A 22,733-nucleotide genomic window follows, 5' to 3' on the forward strand; every position below is an offset into this window, starting at 1 on the left:
GGTTAAATCTTTTTTAGGTGAAGTACCCCTTTAAAACCTTTGGAGACATATGCAGTAAGATTGGTGTCATGGCTTATGGCTCCTTACCACTCAGTAAGGCGATTTTTATTATACAGTGGTAACTCAGTTCTCTAACACAGTGATTTTCAACCAGTGTGCCGCGACACATGGTTGGGCGTGTCACGGGGAAAGTTCCCCAAACTATGGTGCCCCTGCAGATCGCCCCGCTGCTGCTGTCTGCCTCACCTACTGGCTGCCTATAGCGCCCGGAGGTGCTCCTCCTATCCAATCAGCGGAGACCGGGAGCGTGGTGCGCTGTGGCGGGCGGTGATGCACGCATCCAATCAACGTGTGCGCTACGGCCCGCCGCAGCACACCACACTCCCCGTCTCCGCTGATTGGAGGAGCACGTTCGGGCCCTAGGGGCAGCCAGTAGGTGAGGTGGACAGCCGCAGCGACCATATCGGAGGAGGTGAGGAGGAGGAGGGGGGGGGGGGGGGAGAGAAACAGGAGAAAACAATGGGGGAGAGAAACATGGGGGCGAAACAGGGGGGGGGGGGGGGAGAGACAGGGAGAGAAGCATGGGGGAAAGAAACCTGGGGATGGGGGAGAGAAACAGCGGAGAGAAGCAGGGGGGAGAGAAGCATAGGAGAAAAGCAGGGGGGAGAGAAGCACAGGAGAAAAGCAGGGGGGAGAGAAGCACAGGAGAAAAGCAAGGGGGAGAGAAGCACAGGAGAGAAGCAAGGGGGAGAGAAGCACAGGAGAGAAGCAGGGGGGAGAGAAGCACAGGAGAGAAGCAGGGGGGAGAGAAGCACAGGAGAGAAGCAGGGGGGAGAGAAGCACAGGAGAGAAGCAGGGGGGAGAGAAGCACAGGAGAGAAGCAGGGGGGAGAGAAGCACAGGAGAGAAGCACAGGAGAGAAGCAGGGGGGAGAGAAGCACAGGAGAGAAGCAGGGGGGAGAGAAGCACAGGAGAGAAGCAGGGGGGAGAGAAGCACAGGAGAGAAGTAGGGGGGAGAAGTATGGTGGAGAGAAGCACGGGGGGAGAAGAAAACAGTGAGTATAAATACATTTAGAATCTATATTATTAACTATATGTATAATATGTACTATTTTAGTGACATTTTGGTTGGTGGTGTGCCCTGGGATTTTTTAAGTCTAAAAAGTGTGCCGCAGCTCAAAAAAGGTTGAAAATCACTGTTCTAATACATCTGTTTTCAAACAATTCAGTGTTCAAACAATTTCCTCCAAAGTTTTGTTCGATAATTGAACTTTGCTCGGTATTCAAACAAAATAGTCGGAGATAACAATAGTTCAGCCGACAGTTATTGGTGTTTTAGCACCACTATTTAGAGCAGCCCTTCATTACAAGGAGATACCCTGCTCCTCTAAACAGGGTTTCCAGTCATGGAGTAGAAAACTTATGCTCCAGAGGGGGCCTGTCTGTAGTGCTGCTGCTTGGCCGGCTCAGTTTGCCAGTCAGGCAGGGGTTAAGGTGAGATGCTGTGCACAGAATCACCTCTTTTTTGTTTTTTCCCCCTTTTCTTTTTCATTAGGGGTAGTAGTTTTCATTTCCATCCCTAGAGCACATTCCAGTAGCCAACCTGGACAACACACCCTGGATAATACACCATGTTTACATGCTTTATTTTTAGTAAAACAACGGCCATCGTTATCCAACAATACTAGATTGCATTTAAGTGGATACAGCAACTGCCATGGTGCACACACAATGTATACACTACGGCCGTTGTTCTCTGCAGGTGCACAAAATGACAGGTCTACTTTGCACGGCCGCTGCTTGATGAACAGCAGCCCCACGAAACAAGCTGTGCTTAGGGCCCTGTCACACCACGGAAACTGCACGGACAATCCCCGGCGGACCCCATGTGCGCCTCTTTGGAAAGATTTTACATAATCGCCACTAGAGGTTGCAGTGCACATGAATATGGATTAAACCTTTCCAAAGAGGAGCATAACACCCATCATTTTGGTTTTCTCCTGCTTCTAGGGGGTTAAGAAGTACTGCTTTTCACAGCATGACAACTTAACCCCTGCCTGGCAAACAGCCTCAGGGTCTTGATGTCCTTGGAATTTGGGGAAATATGCCATTCAGCAGGGATTCCGTAGCCTGCCACGCGGCGCATCGCAGGAACAGGGAGAGGTAAGTAATAATTGTTTATTATGTTCTCCCCTGCTGGCTGTGAAATTTTTCAAGATGGCAAACTTAAAGGAGAAGTCCAAGAACAGAAGTATGACTGTACACTATAATGTTACTAAAAATATGCTATACATACAGGAAAAGGCTTTTATAGTAGAATCATAGCAGCCAAGGAAAGATGACTCTTCTGGAATACTCATGAAGCTTTTATCACTTTTGCTCCAGCGACCGTTAGGAGCGTATTATTCTCCCTCACTTTCCTCCATCAAACGCGATAAGGTGAACAACAGGTGCAGTATACATTAGATAAACTGCTATAAAAATGCAAGGTTAGAGCTTGTTCACTTCTGTTTTTCAGATTCATTCATGTTGTTGAATGGATCTGTATTAAACAGATGATAAACTGAAGAAAAGCATGCATAAACTATTCACATCCATAGGCATTGACTACAATATGATTTATTTATTGGGAATCACTGCATGCACAAATTTTGATGACCACTAAGACTTTTACACTGATTATCGGTCGAGGGAATGTTTTTAAGAATGCCGGTTGCCGGCAATGGGCCAGTATAGAAGGGCCATTACGCCCCTTTTACACATTCGTATGCAGCCAGTGATAAACAGCCCATGTGCTGGCCACATTACACGGACTGAACACTTATCTGTAACCCGAATTGCTCCATTACAACTCAATATAATGCAGTAAGTTTCTGAACAGCCAGAACACTACGCTACCGACTGATATAGCTTTGTGAGTTTGGTGGTAGTGTAGTGCTCTGGCCATTCGGAAGCTCACAGAATTATAATGTAGCAAGTCACGTTACAGATAAGTGTTCAGTCTGTGCTATGTGGTCAGCACATGGGCCATATAGATTACTGGCTGCAGACGGATGTGTAAGAAGGGGGTCTTACAGTGTCTGCTGAGCTGTGTATACGGCACTCATTGGGATAGAGAATCAAAAAGTAGTGTATTTTATGCCACTGTAAAGTGTCCATGTGACATGCACATTTTTGAACATGGCATGTGTTTCTTTAAAAATCTGGTTCGTCTTTCAGAACTTGGCTTTGTTTACACCATATATAGAGTAGAGATAACTACGACATTTATGTCCTGAAACAGGTGAAAATTAGCTGCAAAATTCACAAAATAGTTTAAAAAATGTTGAGCCACTTAACTTTAAATTTACAGCTTTCTATGCCATCAAAGATGCACAAGTAGATTAGATCATATCCCCCAATAAACACTATGCATACAGTGATCATGAAGGCAGGGACAATTTCCACACTGCCCCCACCACCTCCAGAATGATTGACTGCCAGTCCATCTTCGGCTGTGCAGGATTTAAACGTGAGCCGAGTCAATCATTCACAAAGGGGAGGGGCATGAAGACACAGTAGTAACCTCAGAGAAGCGTGGATACAGACCGTGTCACAGACCCACCCCAGTGACACTGTCAGTTCGAGAAAAAAAAGCACACCGGATCACAGAGCATGTATGCAAGATATGTATGCAATGCTCATGTGATAGGCATCTGGAAATTGGCAACACAGATAAATGTATATCCATACTGGCAGTTTCCCTTTAAATCAAAACTATTTGAAAAGTGGCTTGCTATGGGCCCTATTCCATGAGACGATTATCGTTTAGATTATTGTTAAATCGTTCAGATCTAAGTAATAATCTAATAATAACGACGAACGAGAAATCGTTGATTTTTTAAAGAGGCCTGGACTTATTTTTATCGTTGTTTGTTCGTACATAGTTTGCTACTTTTTGGGCTCGTTCCCACTGAGCAAAAGCAGCTGAATTTCTTCGCTGAATCAACGCTGAAATTTCAGCCGTTAAAATAGGTGCAGAGCTAATTTCCATTGTGTTGAATGGAAATTCTGCTCTGCAGTTCACACAGTGGAATTTCCGCACTGAACTAATCCGCTTTCCGACAGAAGAATGAACATGCTCATTCTTCCGCTAGCGGAAGCCTATACAAATCAATGGGGCTCTGATTTTCTGTTTCAGCGCGGAATACGCGCGTATTCAGCGCGGAATACAAGCGGAAATTACTCGCTGAATCAGCGCGGAAATGGGGAAAGGGGAGGATTCTAGTATATGTTCTGGTATAGTCTAGTTTACTCACCAAATACTCGCTGAATTTCAGCGCTGAATGCATGCGGATTCAGCGCGGATTCCTCGAGTATTCCGCGCTGAATTTGTCAAGAGCTGATTACGAGCTGAACACTTTCCTAGCAGAATACGCAGGGATTCTGCTTACATTCTGCTTATATTCTGCTCGGAATTCAGCGTCAGTTGATTTCAGGCGGAAATATTTCCTTGCGTAATCCGCTCCTTTTGCTCTGTGTGAACGTAGCCTTTCAGTGGAATAAAAAAATCGTTCGGTCATTCCTTGGTCAGTGGCTGCGTTCAACAGCTTTGTAGTGTAAATTCTATTGGCTAAATGCATTGATTGACAGGGACCATATTTCCATTTAAAACTTTGTTTACATTTTCTATTCATTATTCTATTATTTTTATTAATTGATAATATAGTTGTGGATGGACGGACATCACTAAATAGCTCAAATATATAAAATATAAATTGTCTTGCAAAGGCTGCAGACAATCGCTGGCTTTAGGGGTCACATGATACTGCACCTACTGGTATAATGCTAAGGTCAGCAGTATAGTACATGACTGAGAGCATGATTGTAAAAGACCACACTTCTGAAGCATCTGTGCTGAATCTGTGGGCTATGAGAGAGATTTTTAGTTGCTACTTTATAACTTTTTTCCCAGAAAGTGGAAAATCAATATGGTTTTGGAGGTGAAAACGTGTTTTTTTTTTATTCAAAAGGTTTTCCAAAACCACATCCCATCGATATAATATTTTTAACCCTATTAACACATTAATAATCCTGTCCGCAATTTCGGACCTGCAACTACGGACAGGATTCGGATGTTTATCTGATTCACAGATCATGGCCCTTTTATGGCTCTGTAGCAACTATGGATGTGTAAAAGGTCCATTAAAACCAATGAGTACTAGGCTATGTTCACACAACCTTGTTGGGGATGAAAATATGTAAATCATGATCATGCTCTTCATTTACGGCCATAATTACCAAAATACGTCCGTATTTTAACCTCAAAAAATGGTGTGTAGACATAGCCCTATACTCTCCTCTATTACCAATCGATAATTGCAGACAATATAATACTAATGTGTCAAAGAGGCCTTCTTGTGGCTTTATTTGGCTAAAAATCCCTAGTTACTCATAGTCCTTTTACAACTGGAATACACAAACAGCTTTGCAAAGAAAAAGAAAAAAAAAAAAAAAAAAAAAAAAAAAAAAAGAGGAACCAAAGTAGTCTCTATGTACAAAGCGGAGAGAGAACTAACAGATTAATTCCTGGTAAATGTGCCTCTGCTAAAACTGATCTAAAGCAGATAAATAGTGCAGCATATTCTGTATTGTGAGGAATGTAGAAGTGTTTGTTTTCATATCAAACAAGCCTAAGGCCTTCCTCTACACACGCCTCCAAAAATCTACTTATTTTTTGTATCATAACATTTTTCAATGCAGTTTTTCTAATAGTGTGTTTTAGTGTGTGCTTTTGCTGGGGTTTTAGGTGGCATTTTTTTCTAAACCAAATATGAGATTCATTTATTAAGGGATTTCAGGTTTTTTAAATTACAATACATAAACACTATTGCCCAGATTTAACAATGTCTGAAACAAAAATCAGACACATTTATGTTTCAGACAGATTGATTTATATATAGATAGGCCCAGATTTATCAATCTGACCACTGCTTTTAGAGCACAGTGGGGGTCGGTAACTAAGTCAACAAGATGTCAATGATGGGAGGCAAAGAGCAGCCATATCAGCATCAGGAGAAGGAGGCAAGTTTGCTAAATGAATGTATTTGCACAAATATTTATATTATACAACATATATTTATATTATATAGTAGAACTATGAGTTGAGATGGGAATACCCCTTTAACCCTTTAAGGACATGGCCCATTTTCGTTTTTACGTTTTCGGTTTTTCCTCCTTGTGTTTAAAAGGTCATAGCACTTGCATTTTTCCACCTAGAAACCCACATGACCCCTTATTTTTTGTGCCACTAATTGTACTTTGCAATTACAGGCTGAATTTTTGCATAAAGTACACTGCGAAACCAGAAAAAAATTCGAAGTGTGGTGAAATTGAAAAAAAAAACGCATTTCTTTTATTTGGGGGAAATGTGTTTTTACGCCATTCACCCTGGGGTAAAACTGACTTGTTATGCATGTTCCTCAAGTCGTTACGATTAAAACGATATATAACATGTATAACTTATATTGTATCTGATGGCCTGTAAAAAATTCAAACCGTTGTTAACCAATATACGTTCCTTAAAATCGCTCCATTCCCAGGCTTATAGCGCTTTTATCCTTTGGTCTATGGGGCTGTGCGAGGTGTAATTTTTTGCGCCATGATGTGATCTTTCTATCGGTACCTTGATTGCCCATATACGTCTTTTTGATCGCTTTTTATTACATTTTTTCTGGATTTGATGCGACCAAAAATGCGCAATTTTGCACTTTGGGATTTTTTGGCGCTGACGCCGTTTACCGTACGAGATCAGGAATGTGATTAATTAATAGTTCGGGCGATTACGCACGCGGCGATAGCAAACATGTTTATTTATTTATTTATTTGTTTACTTTTATTTAAAACCTGGGAAAAGGGGGGTGATTCAGACTTTTATTCGGGGAGGGGGCTTTTTACTATTAACAACACTTTTTTTTTTTTTTTTTACACATATACTAGAAGCCCCCATGGGGGACTTCTAGTATATACACTTGGATCTCTCATTGAGATCTCTGCAGCATAGATATGCTGCAGAGATCCATGAGATCAGCACTCGTTTGCTTTCGGCTGCTGCAGCCGGAAGTAAACGAGTGCCGAGCCGAGGACGGCGCCATCTTGGACGCGTCCCCGGCCGGCATCAGTAACGGAGATCGCTCCTCCGGGACAAGGTCCCGGAGGAGCGATCTCCCCCACTAGACACCAGGGAAACGTTGCCTCCGGTAATCGGAGGCAGCTGTCAACTTTGACAGCTGCCTCCGATTAGCTAATTAGCGGGCACGGCGATCAGACCGTGCCCGCTAATAGCGGCGGTCCCGGGCTACACGCGGCACCCGGGATCGCGGCACTTCAAAGCGGAAGTGCAAGTGAGGACATAGGACGTACCGGTACGTCCTATGTCCTTAAGAGGTTAAATGGGGGGGGGACCCTATGTCTCAAACTGCCTTAAAAGGGTACTCCAGCAGAAATCTTTTTCTTTTTAAATCAACTGGTTTCATAAATAGATTTGTAATTTACTTCTATAAAAAGAAACTCAAGTCTTCCATTACTAATCACCTGCTGTATTCTTTCCAGTCTGACATAGTGCTCTCTGCTGCCACTTGTCTGTGACAGGAACTGTTCAGAGCAAGAAAGGTGGGATTTGTTACTGCTCTGGATAGTTTCTATCACACAGGTGGCATCACTTCCAGGCTAAGGGTCCATTTACAAAGAAAGATTATCTGACAGATTATCTGCCAAAGATTTGAAGCCAAAGCCAGGAATGGATTTGAAAAGAGGAGAAATCTCAGGCTTTCCTTTATGACCTAATCTCTGTTCATAGTCTGTTTCTGGCTTTGCCTTCAAATCTTTGGTAGAAAATCTGTCAGATAATCTGTGTAAATGAACCCTTAGGGTGCGTTCACACCTACAGGATCTGCAGCAGATTTGATGCGGTGTTCAGTTATTTAAATGAAATCTGCTGCAGAAAATCAGCTTCAGATCCTGTAGGTGTGAACGCACCATTAGGGTATAAACCCACACACCATATACACAGCGTATTTACTGCTGCGATACGCAGCAGATTAGATCTAAATAACTGAACACAGCATCAAATCTTCACCATCAAACTGCTGCGTATTTGCTGCGTATACGGTGTGTGGGTTTGTACCCTTAGGGTACAAACATGCACACCGTATTAGGGATGCACGATGCACCGAAAAATCTATACTACTATCGATTTTCGGGGCAAAAAAACGGTTCGATACCAGGATTTCCTGGTATCGATACTTTATGTTAAACTACAAAATAGCGTAGTTTAACATATAGTGCCGAGAACATGACAGGCGGCTACCTGAGCGCCTGTCATGTTCTCTCTGTGCCACCCCTGCGAACACAGACCCGGGACCCTGCGTGCTCACTCGGGCCCAGATCATCCACCTACCATGCAGCTGCCGCCGGCAAATGTTTAGGTCGCCGCTCCTGCCTCTGACATCGCCAGCCCCGGGACATGTGTGTGTCACTGCGGGTCCTATGGGCTAAAATGAGGACCTTCCCCCCCTCCACAGGCACAGAGCATGAGACACAGCTGGGCCGGTGAGTGTCTGACAAGGGCAGAGGGGCAGCACAGGGTCGGCGGTAGGAGAGGGAGGAGAGCGGCTGAGAGCTGCACGGTCCGGGAGAGGAGAACGCAGGAGGTGGGGGAGGCAAGGAGGAGATCTGACAGGAGGTAGCTGTGAGGCCGGGCCGTCAGGACATCCCCGGGGCCGGCATCAGCAATGTGGGGGGTGAACAAAAGGTCGGCCTGGCTGCGACTGTGAAGGGAAGTGGGAGGGGGGCAGTAGCCTGCACATTACTCTGCCGCCCGAATCCAGCATCCCCCCTGATAGCTGAAGTGTGTTACATGACTACAGTTCCCATCATCCCCCTGATAGCTGAAGTGTGTGTTACATGACAACAACCCCCATCATCCCTGATAGCTGAAGTGTGTGTTACATGACTACAACCCCCACCATCGCCCTGATAGCTGAAGTGTGTGTTACATGACTACAGTTCCCATCATCCCCCTGATAGCTAAAGGGTGTATCACATGACTACAGTTCCCATCATCCCCCCTGATAGCTGAAGTGTTATTGTGCATATTATAAGATTATCACCTTCCTGATGACGCACGGAAAATGGTGCAAGCGGAGAAACCACCAAATTCAGTACCACATAAAAACGTGGTACTAAATAAAACTACAGATTGCCCCATAGCCATGATAAGAATCAGAATAGGGCTATTTTTTTAAGAACATTTATTTTAAATAATGGAAACTTTATTTATAAAGTAATATGGTTCGAACAGACCTGACAGTCGGGGGGGATCTCTACTTTGTGTTTTTTAAAAAAAAAATATTTATTAAGTATCGAATTGGTATCGAGCATTGAAAAAAAAAAAAGTTGGTATTGGTATCGAACTCAAAATTCTGGTATCGTGACATCACTACACCGTATACGCAGCAGATACGCAGCAGAGCTGCAGCAGATTTGATGGTGCAGATTTGATGCTGTGTTCAGTTATTTAGATCTAATCTGCTGCGTATCCGCTGCGTATTTGCTGCGTATCGCAGCAGTAAATAAGCTGCGTATACGGTGTGTGTGTTTGTACCCTTAGGGTCTGTTCACACATACAGACTCGCTGCGTAAAACTCGCACAGAACTCGCATCAAACTCGCATGAAAGTAGCTGCGTTTTTTGTGGTGTTGAACTTGCCTAAGAAAATCATGTGAAAATCAAAACTCGCATGTAAAAATCGCACCAAACACGCAGCAAGAATACACATACATTGACTTAATAGCAATCAGTATCGCTGTGGATTTATGTGCGAGAAACTCACAGCGATAAATACGCAGCGAGTCTGTGCGTGTTGTAGACATGTCACTGGTAAAGTCTTCGAGGGGATGTACATCTCACCTAGGTTGCTTCATAGTGTGAGATGGTAAGTCCAGGAGGGATCTGTGCTCAGCAGTGTTATGCTGCTGAGCTATTATTTACTGTTTCCGGGCCTGGATTTACTGGAATGGCGGGTAGGTTGGTAGTGGGACCTGCCATTCCCTCCCCCCCCGATCCAGTTTGGGTTTTGCCATCAGGTGAGCAATCAGCCTGAGAAGGTAAGAGCTCCACAGAGCTGCAGGTGATGGCTCTCAGCCAGGAGTGAACAGCCTGGATGCTGTGTTTGGTGGGAGCTTGGAATACAGCCGCTGCTGAAGCTTATTCACACCGTGCGATACCGCTGATTGAAGTGTCAGACAGGTGACCTGCTTGTTAGTAAGTGCCTAGACAGGCAAGACCTTTTTGTTTTGTTTTTAAAAAGCACGGTGTTGTTGTATTTATGTTTGGACTGTTTATGCTGCCAATAAACGCCAAGCTGTTATTTTAAAAAAGCCAAGTCTGCTGTGAACTGTGTCAAAACACACTATCCCCCGGGAAGATCCCTACAATTGGTGCTGCGGAGCGGCCAAATCGGTTGCTAGGGGCAACGGTGTGCATCAACTTGGCTACAGCTGCTTATGTCCTGGGTGAAGGCTGCTGCTTCACTCCAAAAACAGTCAAGCAACATGGAGGAGATGATGAAGCAGTTCATGCAAGTGAGTTTGCAACAACAACAGGCATTGGCCGCACAACAACAGGCTCAGGCAGCCGCTAAACAGGATCAGGCGGCCGCTAACCTTTGCCATGAGCAGGCTCTGACCGCCGCTAACCTGCGCCATGAACAGGCGATGGCTCAACAACAGAGACTTATTGAGCACCTGATAGCAAAGCAAGAAGCGTCTGCAGGTACTAATTCCCAGCCGGTCGGCAGTAGCCGCTCCAGAGACTTTGTCTGTGAGAAGAGCTGTGCCGCGAGCGCTGCAAAAGATGACTGCTGATGACGATGTTGAGGCCTACTTAACTGTCTTTGAGCGTGTGAATGAGCGAGAGAAGTTACCATCCACTGAGTGGGCAGAGGTCATTGCTCCCTATTTAACAGGCGAACCTCAAAAGGCCTACTATGACCTCAGTGAGCAGGAGGTCAAGAACTATCCTCGGCTAAGAGCAGAGATACTTGCCCGACTAGGAGTTACTGCTGCTGTCCGTGCCCGGAGGGTCCGTAACTGGAGCTACAGTCTGGACAAATCAGCGAGGTCCCAGATGTACGAACTGATCCATTTGGCAAGAAAGTGGTTGGAGCCAGACACCTCTACTCCTGCACAGATCCTAGAGAGGGTTGTGATGGATCGATACCTCAGAGCACTTCCTGCTGATCTGCAACGCTTGGTGGGACAAGGCGACCCTAAGAGTGCCGAAGAACTTGTCAACCTTGTGGAGAGGTTCCAGGCGACTGAGGACTACCTCCGTGATGTTCCTGCAGCACCTTCACCTCCCCGGAGTGCCAGATCTGTGCCGTCAGCTGGTAAGAGACTTCCATCTATTGGGGGAGTGTGGAGGGGTGCCGATAGAGGGAAGAGCGCTCAGGAGGTGTCTCAGGGGCAAAAGACTGGTGATGGTCCCAGGTGGCTAAGTGGCCCTAAAAAGGACTCCCTGCCAAGGAGACCAGGCCCTATCCAGTGCTGGAGATGCCATGAGACGGGACATGTGTCTGCCCATTGCCCTCTTACCCATGAGCCCATGGAGTGTGACGCTAGCCGGCGTCAGTCGCTATTTGCGGAACCGTCTTTTGTTGCGGTCACTGGACTAGAGACTGAACCGCAAGTCTGCAACATTACTGTCAATAACTTCCCTGTTAAGGCGTTGCTGGACTCAGGAAGCCTTGTCACCTTGGTGCATGCCAGTCTGGTGGCTGGGGACTTTGTGCCAAAAAGACATATGAGTGTGGTGTGCATACATGGTGATACAAAGGTTTACCCTATAGTACTGGCTAATGTCGGGACTGAACTAGGCGCTGTACAATATGAAGTGGGTGTGGTTAAAAACCTTATGCATAATGTAATATTGGGGCGTGACTTTCCATTGTTCTGGGCTCTATGGGGAAAACAACAATCCCCTGAAAGAAGTGAGAAGACCCCTAAGTCGATTGCATTACCCACGGTAAATGATAAAAATGTACAGGATGAAAATGATGCTTTTCCTTTGCAGGTCCTGGCTGGTGAGGAAGAGGCTCCTTCCACTGAGCAGAATGTTCCAGACTTAGAGGTGTCTAGGGATAATTTTGGCACTGCACAATTACAGGACCCCACTCTCAAAAATGCGAGAGAGCAGGTTGCGGTTGTGAATGGGGTACCTCAGGAACCAGAAGCTGAGAAAAAGTTTCCACATTTTTCTATGACTAATGATCTCTTTTAGGGTCACTAAAATTAATGATGAGGTTGTGGAACAGCTTCTGGTGCCTAAGTCGTACTGGCGTCAGGTACTCGACATGGCCCATAATCATGTCCTTGGGGGCCACTTGGGGACGGATAAAACGCAGGAGAGAGTCCTCCAGAGGTTTTATTGGCCTGCGATTTATGCTGACATAAAAAAATACTGTGAGTCGTGCCCCACATGTCAGCTTAGCGCCCCAGTGTCGCATTTCCGCAGTCCTTTGGTCTCACTCCCCATCATAGAGGTACCTCTTGACCGGATCGTAATGGACTTGGTGGGTCCCATTGTAAAGTCGGCAAGGGGTCACCAGTACATTCTAGTTGTATTAGACTACGCGACCCGCTATCCTGAGGCTGTACCCCTAAGAAACACTGCATCTAAGACAATTGCACGGGAATTGTTTTATATGTTTTCCAGGGTGGGGATCCCCAAGGAGATCTTGACTGACCAAGGTACACCATTTATGTCAAAGGTGATGAAAGAGCTATGCAAACTGTTTAAAATCTCACACATACGTACCTCTGTATATCACCCACAGACAGACGGGTTAGTGGAGAGGTTTAATAAAACCCTGAAACATATGTTAAAAAAAAAGTGGTGGAAAAGGATGGTCGGGATTGGGATCACTTACTACCTTACCTGATGTTTTCTATTAGGGAAGTGCCCCAATCATCCACAGGGTTCTCTCCCTTCGAATTGGTCTATGGTCGTCACCCTAGGGGTTTATTGGATATAGCGAAAGAGACATGGGAAAGTGAGTCCACCCAATACAAGAGTGTTCTAGAGCATGTAGCACAAATGCAGGACCGTATAGCCACTGTAATGCCCCTAGTAAGGGAACACCTCCAGAGGGCGCAAGAGGGCCAAAGCAGAATTTACAATCGTTCTGCCAGAATCAGGACATTTAGCCCAGGTGACCGGGTACTCATACTTGTTCCCACGGTAGAAAGCAAATTCTTAGCAAAGTGGCAGGGTCCCTATGAAATTGTAGAGAAGGTCAGTGAGGTCAACTACAAGGTACACCAACCAGGTAGAAGGAAACCTTTTCAAGTTTATCACATAAACTTGATCAAGCCCTGGAAAGACAGGGAATCCTTGGTGGCGACAAATCCTTTTGGTCATCTGTCACCACCAATCCCTCCGGTCAAGACTGGTGACACCCTATCAGTGTCACAGAAGCAGGAAGCTAAGGAGTTCCTGCAGAAAAATAAAGACAAGTTTTCTGACCTCCCAGGGCGTACGCATCTCATTAGTCATCATATTGAAACTGAGCCTAGAAGCAGAGCAAACCTTAAGCCCTATAGGATACCAGAAGCACGGAGGGAAGCGGTATCGTCCGAGGTAAAACGTATGCTTGACCTAGGAGTCATTGAGGTGTCACAGAGCGAGTGGTCCAGCCCGATTGTGCTAATCCCAAAGCCCAATGGAACTTGGAGGTTCTGTAATGATTTTAGAAAGTTAAATGAGATCTCCAAGTTCGATGCCTACCCCATGCCCAGGGTAGATGAGTTGAAAGAAAGGATGGGTAATGCCAGGTACATAACTACCCTCGATCTCACTAAGGGCTACTGGCAGATCCCACTCAGTCCTAAGGCTAGAGAGAAGACTGCATTCTCCACCCCTGATGGGCTCTTCCAATACGTAGTGATGCCATTCGGGTTACATGGAGCCCCTGCCACTTTTCAGAGGTTGATGGACTTGATTCTGCGACCACATCGTGATTACTCCGCTGCCTACCTCGATGATGTGGTCATTTTTAGCCCGGATTGGGAAAGTCACCTCTGTAAGGTCCAGGCGGTGTTAGATGCCATAAGTGATGCGGGGTTAACCATCAATGCAGAGAAGTGTGCACTAGCCTTAGAGGAGGCCAAATACTTGGGCTACATTATTGGAAGGGGGTTAGTGAAACCACAACTAAATAAAATTGAGGCAATACAGAATTGGCCTCAACCCCTCACAAACAAACAGGTCAGAGCTTTCCTGGGTATTACGGGCTATTACCGAAGGTTTGTGCCGAATTTTGCTTCAGTTGCAGCCCCACTAACTGACCTGACAAAGGGTGCGAAGTCCGCAATGGTGACATGGACTCCAGAGGCCGAGAAGGCTTTTCAAAGCCTTAAGTCTGCCTTGTGTCAACAACCTGTGCTAGTTACCCCTGACTTTAGGCGAGAGTTTCTAGTACAGACAGATGCCTCTAACACAGGGTTAGGTGCCGTCCTCTCACAGGTCGTGAATGGCGAGGAGCACCCGGTGATGTACTTGAGTAGAAAGCTATCCCCAGCCGAGAAAAACTACGCCATTGTTGAGCGAGAATGTCTGGCAGTGAAATGGGCCCTAGAGTCCCTGAAGTATTACTTGCTAGGCAGAAAATTAAAGTTAGTGACCGACCATGCCCCCCTAACATGGATGAAGCTTAACAAGGAGAAAAATGCAAGGGTGACTAGATGGTTTCTGTCCCTACAAAACTTTAATTTTACTGTGGAACACAGGCCAGGAAAGTTACAGGCAAATGCTGACGCCCTATCAAGGGTACACTGTCTGTGGGGACGAAACGCTCAGCCCTCCGGTCTGAAAAAGAGGGGGGGGGGGATATGTAGACATGTCACTGGTAAAGTCTTCGAGGGGATGTACATCTCACCTAGGTTGCTTCCTAGTGTGAGATGGTAAGTCCAGGAGGGATCTGTGCTCAGCAGTGTTATGCTGCTGAGCTATTATTTACTGTTTCCGGGCCTGGATTTACTGGAATGGCGGGTAGGTTGGTAGTGGGACTTGCCATTCCCTCCCCCCAGATCCAGTTTGGGTTTTGCCATCAGGTGAGCAATCAGCCTGAGAAGGTAAGAGCTCCACAGAGCTGCAGGTGATGGCTCTCAGCCAGGAGTGAACAGCCTGGATGCTGTGTTTGGTGGGAGCTTGGAATACAGCCGCTGCTGAAGCTTATTCACACCGTGCGATACCACTGATTGAAGTGTCAGACAGGTGACCTGCTTGTTAGTAAGTGCCTAGACGGGCAAGACCTTTTTGTTTTGTTCTTAAAAAGCACGGTGTTGCTGTATTTATGTTTGGACTGTTTATGCTGCCAATAAACGCCAAGCTATTATTTTAAAAAAAGCCAAGTCTGCTGTGAACTGTGTCCAAACACACTATCCCCCCGGGAAGATCCCTACAGTGTAAACAGACCCTTAGGCTACAGAAACACAGGGCTAATCCACAGCGGATTTCTCGATGCGAATTTGCAGCAAAATCTGTTGTAGATCCCTGGCCTGTAATGTCTATAGGAAGACATACCCCGACCCAACACAGCACACTCATTAGCTGAGCAGGAAATCCAGACGGGAACCCCCGAAGCAAGCTGGATGCTGGAGCGGGTAATGTATATGCTCCGGCCGCTGCGAGTAGGTCTTCAATATAAACTACAGGTCAGGGATCCGAGAAATCCGCTGTGGATCCGCCCTGTGTGTTTGTAGATGGATTGTCATTTAGTGGCCATGACGTAGCCAAAACTGCACTGACTTGCAAGCCAACGCAGTGTTCAAACTGATGCCAGCTGAAAGCAGTTTTCTAATGGCTGTGTGGTACTCTGCAATTTCCCTACAAAATCAGACTACTGGTAACATGCACGCTGCTTGACACTGAAGTCAATTTGAACACAACACGGACCTTACATTTAGACTGTACTCAGCCCCTCTGTACAGCTAGATTCTTACAAAGTGGTCAAAGGTAACCTATTTATATGCTGCCTCTATGCTATCTTGTGTAAAGACAGACCTGAACTCACACCTTTAACCCTTTGAGGACCAGGCCCAAAATGACCCAGTGGACCGCGCAAATTTTGATCATTGCGCTTTCGTTTTTCCCTCCTCCCCTTCTAAGAGCTCCAGCACTTAGAGTTTTCTATCTACAAGCCATGTAATGGCTTGGTTTTTACAGGAATAGTTGTACTTTGTAATGACATCTTTCATTCTACCATAACATGTATGATGGAATTCCAAATATATTATTTATGAAGATATAAATAGGTGAAATCGTAAAAAAGAATGCAATATGGTAACGTTTGGGGGGTTCCTGTGTCTACGTAATGCACTATACGGTAAAAGCGACATGATACCATTATTCTGTAGGTCAGTCAGAACACAACCATACGCAGGTTACACAGATTCTCTAATGTTATATATATTTTTTTTTTATGAAATCCTTTTTTTTGGCAATTAGTTAATATAATGGGCCTATTGTGACGCTTATAACGGTTTTATTTTTTCACCTATGGGGCTGTATGGGGTGTCATTTTTTCCGCCATGATCTCTAGTTTTTATTAATACCTTATTTGTGAAGATCGGACATTTTGATCACTTTTTATGAATTATATATATATATATAATGTAACATAAAATGGGTAATCCGCGCACTTTTTTCCCTCTTTTCGTCTACGCCATTCTCCGTTCGCAATGACACTTGTTATACTTTAATAGATCGGACAATTACTCACGCTACGGTATATTATATGTTTATTTATTTATTTTTATATGTTTTATTTATATAATGGGAAAGGGGGGTGATTTCAACTTTTATTGGGGGAGGGGTTTTGGGGTATCGATAAGTGATTTTAACTTTTTTTTTTTTTTTTTACACATTTGAAGTCCCTTTGGGGGATTTTTACATTCACTACTTGGATTTCTACACTGATTATTGCTATGCCATAGGCATAGCATTGATCAGTGTTATCGGCGATCTGCTCATTGAGCCTGCCTGGGCAGGCTTAGTGCAGCAGATCGCCGATCGGACCGCACGGAGGAAGGTGAGAGATCTCTGGCGGTCCGTCACTCCCCCTGTCACTTACACTTAAACGCCGCGGCGCGATCGCGGTGTTTAAGGGGTTAATGACATGCAGCAGCGCTATCGCTGCAGCGTGTCATTACCGGTGAGGTCCCGGCTGCTGATTGCAGCCGGCTCCCACCTGCTGTGAAGCGCGCTCTGCTCCGGAGCGCACTTCATAGCCAAAGAAACACCCAGGACGTAGAGTTACGTCCAGGGTCGTCTGGTGACAGACTTCCATGACGTAACTCTACGTCCTGGGTCGTCTAAGGGTTAAGGGTACAAACACACACACCGTATACGCAGCAAATACGCAGCAGATTTGATGCGGTGTTCAGTTATTTAGATGTAATCTGCTGCGTATCTGCTGCGTATCGCAGCAGTAAATATGCTGCGTATATGTTGTGTGTGTTTGTACCCTTAGGCTGGGTTCACACTACGTATGTTTCAGTCAGTATATTTCAGTCAAAACCAGGAGTGGATTAAAAACACAGAAAGGATCTGTTCACACAATGGTGAAATTGAGTGGATGGCCGCCATATAACAGTAAATAACTGCCATTATTTCAATATAACAGCCGTTGTTTTAAAATAACAGCAAATATTTGCCATTAAATCCACTCAATTTCAACATTGTGTGAACAGATGCTTTCTGTGTTTTTAATCCACTCCTGGTTTTGGTTGCAATACTGACTGAAATATACATATACTGACTGAAATATAAGTAGTGTGAACTCAGCCTTAGGCTGGATTCACACTACGTATATTTCAGTCAGTATTGTGGTCCTCATATTGCAACCAAAACCAGCCGTGGATTAAAAAGACAGAAAGGCCCTGTTCACACAATGTTGAAATTGAGTGGATGGCCGCCATTTAATGGCAAATATTTGCTGTTATTTTAAAACAACGGCTGTTATATTGAAATAATGGCGGTAATTTACTGTTATATGGCGGCCATCCACTCAATTTCAACATTGTGTGGACAGAGCCTTTCTGTGTTTTCAATCCACTCCTGGTTTTGGTTGCAATATGAGGACCACAATACTGACTGAAATATATGTAGTGTGAACCCAGCCTCATCCTGACAGAATCTGCTAAAAGTACATCAGCTATGCAAGTTAAAGGGGTTTTATAGTGTCAGGCAAATTTTATTATATTGCTGCTGTTATGTATAAAATAACAAAGGGCCTATGCTTACCTGCCCGCACTCCCCCAGTGTCCTTCTGCGGTGTCTTGGGTGTACCCCGCTTACTGCAGCACCTCCACTTCCAAGTCTTAGGTTCCTATCAGACAAAGCAATTTTTCATTTTCTCCAATTAATGATAAACAATTGCTAATGAGCGCTTTTGGGAACTACCTGAAATCATTCACCATTACACAAAGAACGATAGTTAATAGTTACAATCGTAATTATAATTGTTCGTACACGCTAGTACACAACCAATTGTGACTACAAAGAAACAATTTGTATATACACCGAAAGATTTGCGAATGATTAACAATGATTTTATGGTCAACTCAAAAGATGTTATCAGCGACATACGGACAAATTTTTAATAGTCGTTTGACCGTTGCCTGCATACACACAGAAAGATTATTGCTTAAATTCGAACAATATAATGATTATTCACACAATAACAGTCTTATGTAATAGGGTCCTAAATTATGATGGGAATCACAGCCAGCTCAGCCAATCACTGAAACAGACGGGACAGCGCAGCGACCAGTAATTGGCTGAGCGGGCAGTCTAAAGAGTTGTCCAATGCAGGATAACCCCTTTAAGAGTACCTTCACACGTACCGGATTCGCCGCAGATTTCACGCTGCGAGTTTGCAGCGAAATCCACTGCAAATCCATGTAGTGTGAAGTTCTATGGCGTTACATATCCGCAGCTGAATTTTTATTCTGCTGCAGGTATGTAACCCAGCCCCTTTAACCCCCCCGCAGCCCCCCAGCCGAAGCATACATTACCTGCTCTGCGCCGCGGCTGTGTGTGAGGCTCCCGGCTCCCCTCTGTCCCCATCAGCCAATTAGTGCTGCCGTGTCATGTAACCCCATAGAACTTTACTATATGGATTTGCAGGGGATTTCGCTGCAAATTTGCAGCGTGAAATCAGCTGTGAATCCAGTACGTGTGAAGCTACCCTTATGGTGTATTTAATGGTCAGATAAAAATGTTCTGAGAATCTATGTGTTATCCCAACTGAATTATAAATAGGCAATCGTTTACATGTACTCACTGGCCAAGCTATAGCAGAAATATGAGTTTTAATTTATCTGCTGTGGATAATCTTAAAGAATCTATGGTCAATCTGCCAGAGGCAAATCTGTAGCATTTGCATGCTCTCTGTGAACCTTAATGGGGTATTCCACTCAAACATAACATTGCTGCCCCTGGTGAGACTAACAATTCATTCCACACTTGTTATGTATTCAGTCTCCTTCCTCCAGTTCTGAGCTGCTGCTTTCTGCACAAAAACCTGAGTGTCAGCCTTTATCTCCCCCTCCCGTTCTGAGAGAGCTGATGTAAACAATGCCCTGACTGACTTTATCTGTAACATTGTAGCTTCTTTGTAATGCTGTGAGAGTTATTCTGAGGTCAAGTTGCCGAGGAACTCACGATGATTAACCCTCCCAGCATTACAAAGAAGCTATAATGTTGCAGATAAAGCCAGTCAGAGACTTGTTTACATCAGCTGTCTCAGAAGGGAGGGGGGTAAGTGGGGGAGACAGAGAGAAAAGCTCACACACAGATTTTTGTGTTTTGTTTTTTTTTTAGCAGAAAGCAGCAGCTCATAACTGGGGGAATACACAAGAAGTATGGAATGAATTGTTAGTCTCACCATGGGCAGCAACATACCAATGTTATGTTTGAGTAGAATACCCCTTTAATGGGTTGTTTGGTACTTTATATTGCAGGCCTGTCTCTAGGATAGGCCATCAATATCCAATCAGTAGGGGTCCTGAAGCCTCTGATGACCAACTCAAAGGATCACATGAATGTTGCAGTTTCTTCACATAAAGTTCCATATATTCAATAGCACTTGTACCTGCTACTGCAGACTGTTGTATTCATTTTGGTTGGATGGGCTGCATTCTGCAGCACCAGGTACAGTGGCTACTACATGTACATTCTGGCTTGAGAGCCACAAATTAAAGTGACTGTACCACCAGGCCCAGGGAGAAGCACTGGAGGCGGGTCAACCCACCCCCAGTGGGAAGAAACTCCAGCCCCTACATGACGTGACCAGTGCTTTAGCCTGGGCCTAGTGGTGCAATCACTTTAAATTTCCACCAATCAGATAGCAGTGGCCCATCCTGAGTCTCGACCAATATAAAAGTCAAGAAAAACCAACAAATGCATTACTCTCAAGGTACGCTGACCTGATGGGCGTGAAATTCCTTCTGGTGAAAGAAGTTTGGTCATCCATGGATACGACCACATCAACCCCATTATGATCCAACTGTGCTTGTGTACAGTACCGATGCAGTGTGTTTGTATCCATGGAAACCCTAACTTCTCTTTTCATATAGTCTGTTCCTGGGGTTGGCTTCAAAAATCTGTCAGATAAATCTTTCTGTGTAAACGCACCATAAATGTCTATCGTTTAAAAGAAAAAAAAAAATCTGTCCTAAACCTCCCACTGATTTTAAAGGGCGCCTCAGAGTGAAAGGAAACCAATCAGCACAATTGTGCTTATAGGGGTTCCCAGCTGCACTCCAAAAATCTACTGAGCAGCTCTCTGCGCTTATCAGCCACATCTGCAGCAGCTTTACATCTGGAAAAAGGCGATTCATTCTGGTGCATGGGCAGCAACTAGTCATCTTGGCAGGAAGCCGTCTGTGACTAGTCACCGCTCTCTGCCAGTCACCGCTCTCTGTAGGGATAATTGACACTCAGAGTGCAGTTACTGGCCTCTTTGCCTGTCAGTCATCCCCGCAGAGTGCACTGACGGGCAGAGAGCTGTGACTAGTCACGGGTGGCTCCCCGTGGGAGAGCTGGATAGTAGATCTTTGGTTTGCAGCTGGGAATCGCACAATCCTACTGATTGGTTCCTTTAAAATCACACAGATAGGAGTGATATCACTTCTGTTTAGCGGTACACCTTCTCCCATTTGTATTTTTTTATATAGATTTTTTACACAAAAATTGTATATTTCCTGTCAAGAACCATATGGGTAACGGCCTGTGAGTGTTATCATTGGGATTACTGTGTAATAAATAACCCTGGCAGCCATTAGTGGTCACCCAGGGAAGTGCCTGCTGCCACCCACAGACTCCCACTGGTGTACAGCACATTAGGCTGAGCTAACCTGACCCCCCTAACATGGGCAGCACTTGCTGGGACTTGTAGTTTGCCATCAGCTAACCAACCAAATACAGACGGCGCTCACAAGCAGCTCTCACCACAGAGGCTCCCTCTACTTCCGGGACGAATCCCCGGGCTCTTCACTTCGCGACCGGTCCCCGGCGCGGCTGCAGTCTGACAGACGGGTCCGGTGCCAGCCAACTCCCCCCGGTGGGCTTGTTTACAACTTTCTGTTTTCTTAGCGTTAACGCTTCCGGTTTCGAGCCCGTAGAGCCGAGGTTTTTGCTCTTTGCTGTCACTTCCTGCTTCCTGCAGCCATCTTTTGGTTTTACACGAACTTCCGGCTTTTGACATCATGGGGCGTGACGTTTAGCGCCATGGCAACCAGAAGGGTCTATGCTGTTAACGTCATCGTACGTCAAAAAGGCCTGCAGACGTCATTGTCCATTTGCGCAATTCTATTTAAAAGAACCCCCGATTTATCAAGTGCCAGCCTCTTACTTCTGTGACACGGGAGAGGTTCTGCCACAGTTACGTAGTGGCACAGCTCTAGAGGTTACATCAGCAGTAACCCCGCTGGCTCTCTCTAACCATGCACTACATTGTCTGGGCTGTTGTATCTACACTGCTTTAGTCCACCACCTCATTGCCTTGGCTTAGTAGGGGATGAGATTACTATTATAGCCTATAGCTGTTTTTACATCGAATACCCATGTGAGAATCAAGCAAATTTAAAGGGGTTTTTGCATTTCAACTATACAGTTATAGTATACATAGTTATAATTGTAGGGCTCACCGAGTTACATATCTTTCCAAAAACATTCATTTAGCAAACCTGTCTTCTCCTCCTCATATGCCAGGTGGTTGGCTAGGTTACTGACCACACTATTGTCTAAAAGCAGTGGTCAGACTGATAAACATACAGATAAAGGCCCTGATTAAAGGGGTAGTGCGGCGCTAAAGAATTATTCACAAAATAACACACATTACAAAGTTATACAACTTTGTAATGTATGTTATGTATGTGAATGGCCCCCTTCCCCATGTTTTCCCCCACCCACGCTAGACCTGGAAGTGTTGGTGCATTATACTTACCGCATTTGTGTCGTTCCCCTTCCACCATCTTGTGACAATGACGTAGTCTTCGGGAGGCCGGCCGAACCGCTCCATCCGTCCCTCATGCCGGCCCCCCTCTGCCGCGTCATAACTGTGCTCAGCCGCGATTGGCTGAGCACAGTTTTGCTCAGCCAATCGCGGCCGAGCAGCTGATGACGCCGCAT

General features: G+C 45.3%; 1 protein-coding gene across 3 annotated transcripts in view; it reads right to left on the minus strand.

Annotated features, from left to right (window-relative positions):
- Positions 1–21,827, minus strand: part of SBNO2 (strawberry notch homolog 2) — a 79,423-nt gene extending 57,596 nt beyond the window's left edge. For 2 of the 3 annotated variants that reach the window (XM_069962404.1, XM_069962402.1), the window contains exon 1: positions 21,552–21,827. The gene's annotated coding sequence lies outside the window, so the exon portion shown is untranslated. Of the gene's footprint in view, positions 1–18,341; positions 18,427–21,551 lie in introns of all 3 variants that reach the window. The other variant, XM_069962403.1, reaches the window with a different exon arrangement.
- Positions 21,828–22,733: the final 906 nt, after the last annotated feature.

This window comes from Dendropsophus ebraccatus, chromosome 3, assembly GCF_027789765.1.
Source record: "Dendropsophus ebraccatus isolate aDenEbr1 chromosome 3, aDenEbr1.pat, whole genome shotgun sequence".
NCBI classification, from domain to species: Eukaryota; Metazoa; Chordata; class Amphibia; order Anura; family Hylidae; genus Dendropsophus; species Dendropsophus ebraccatus.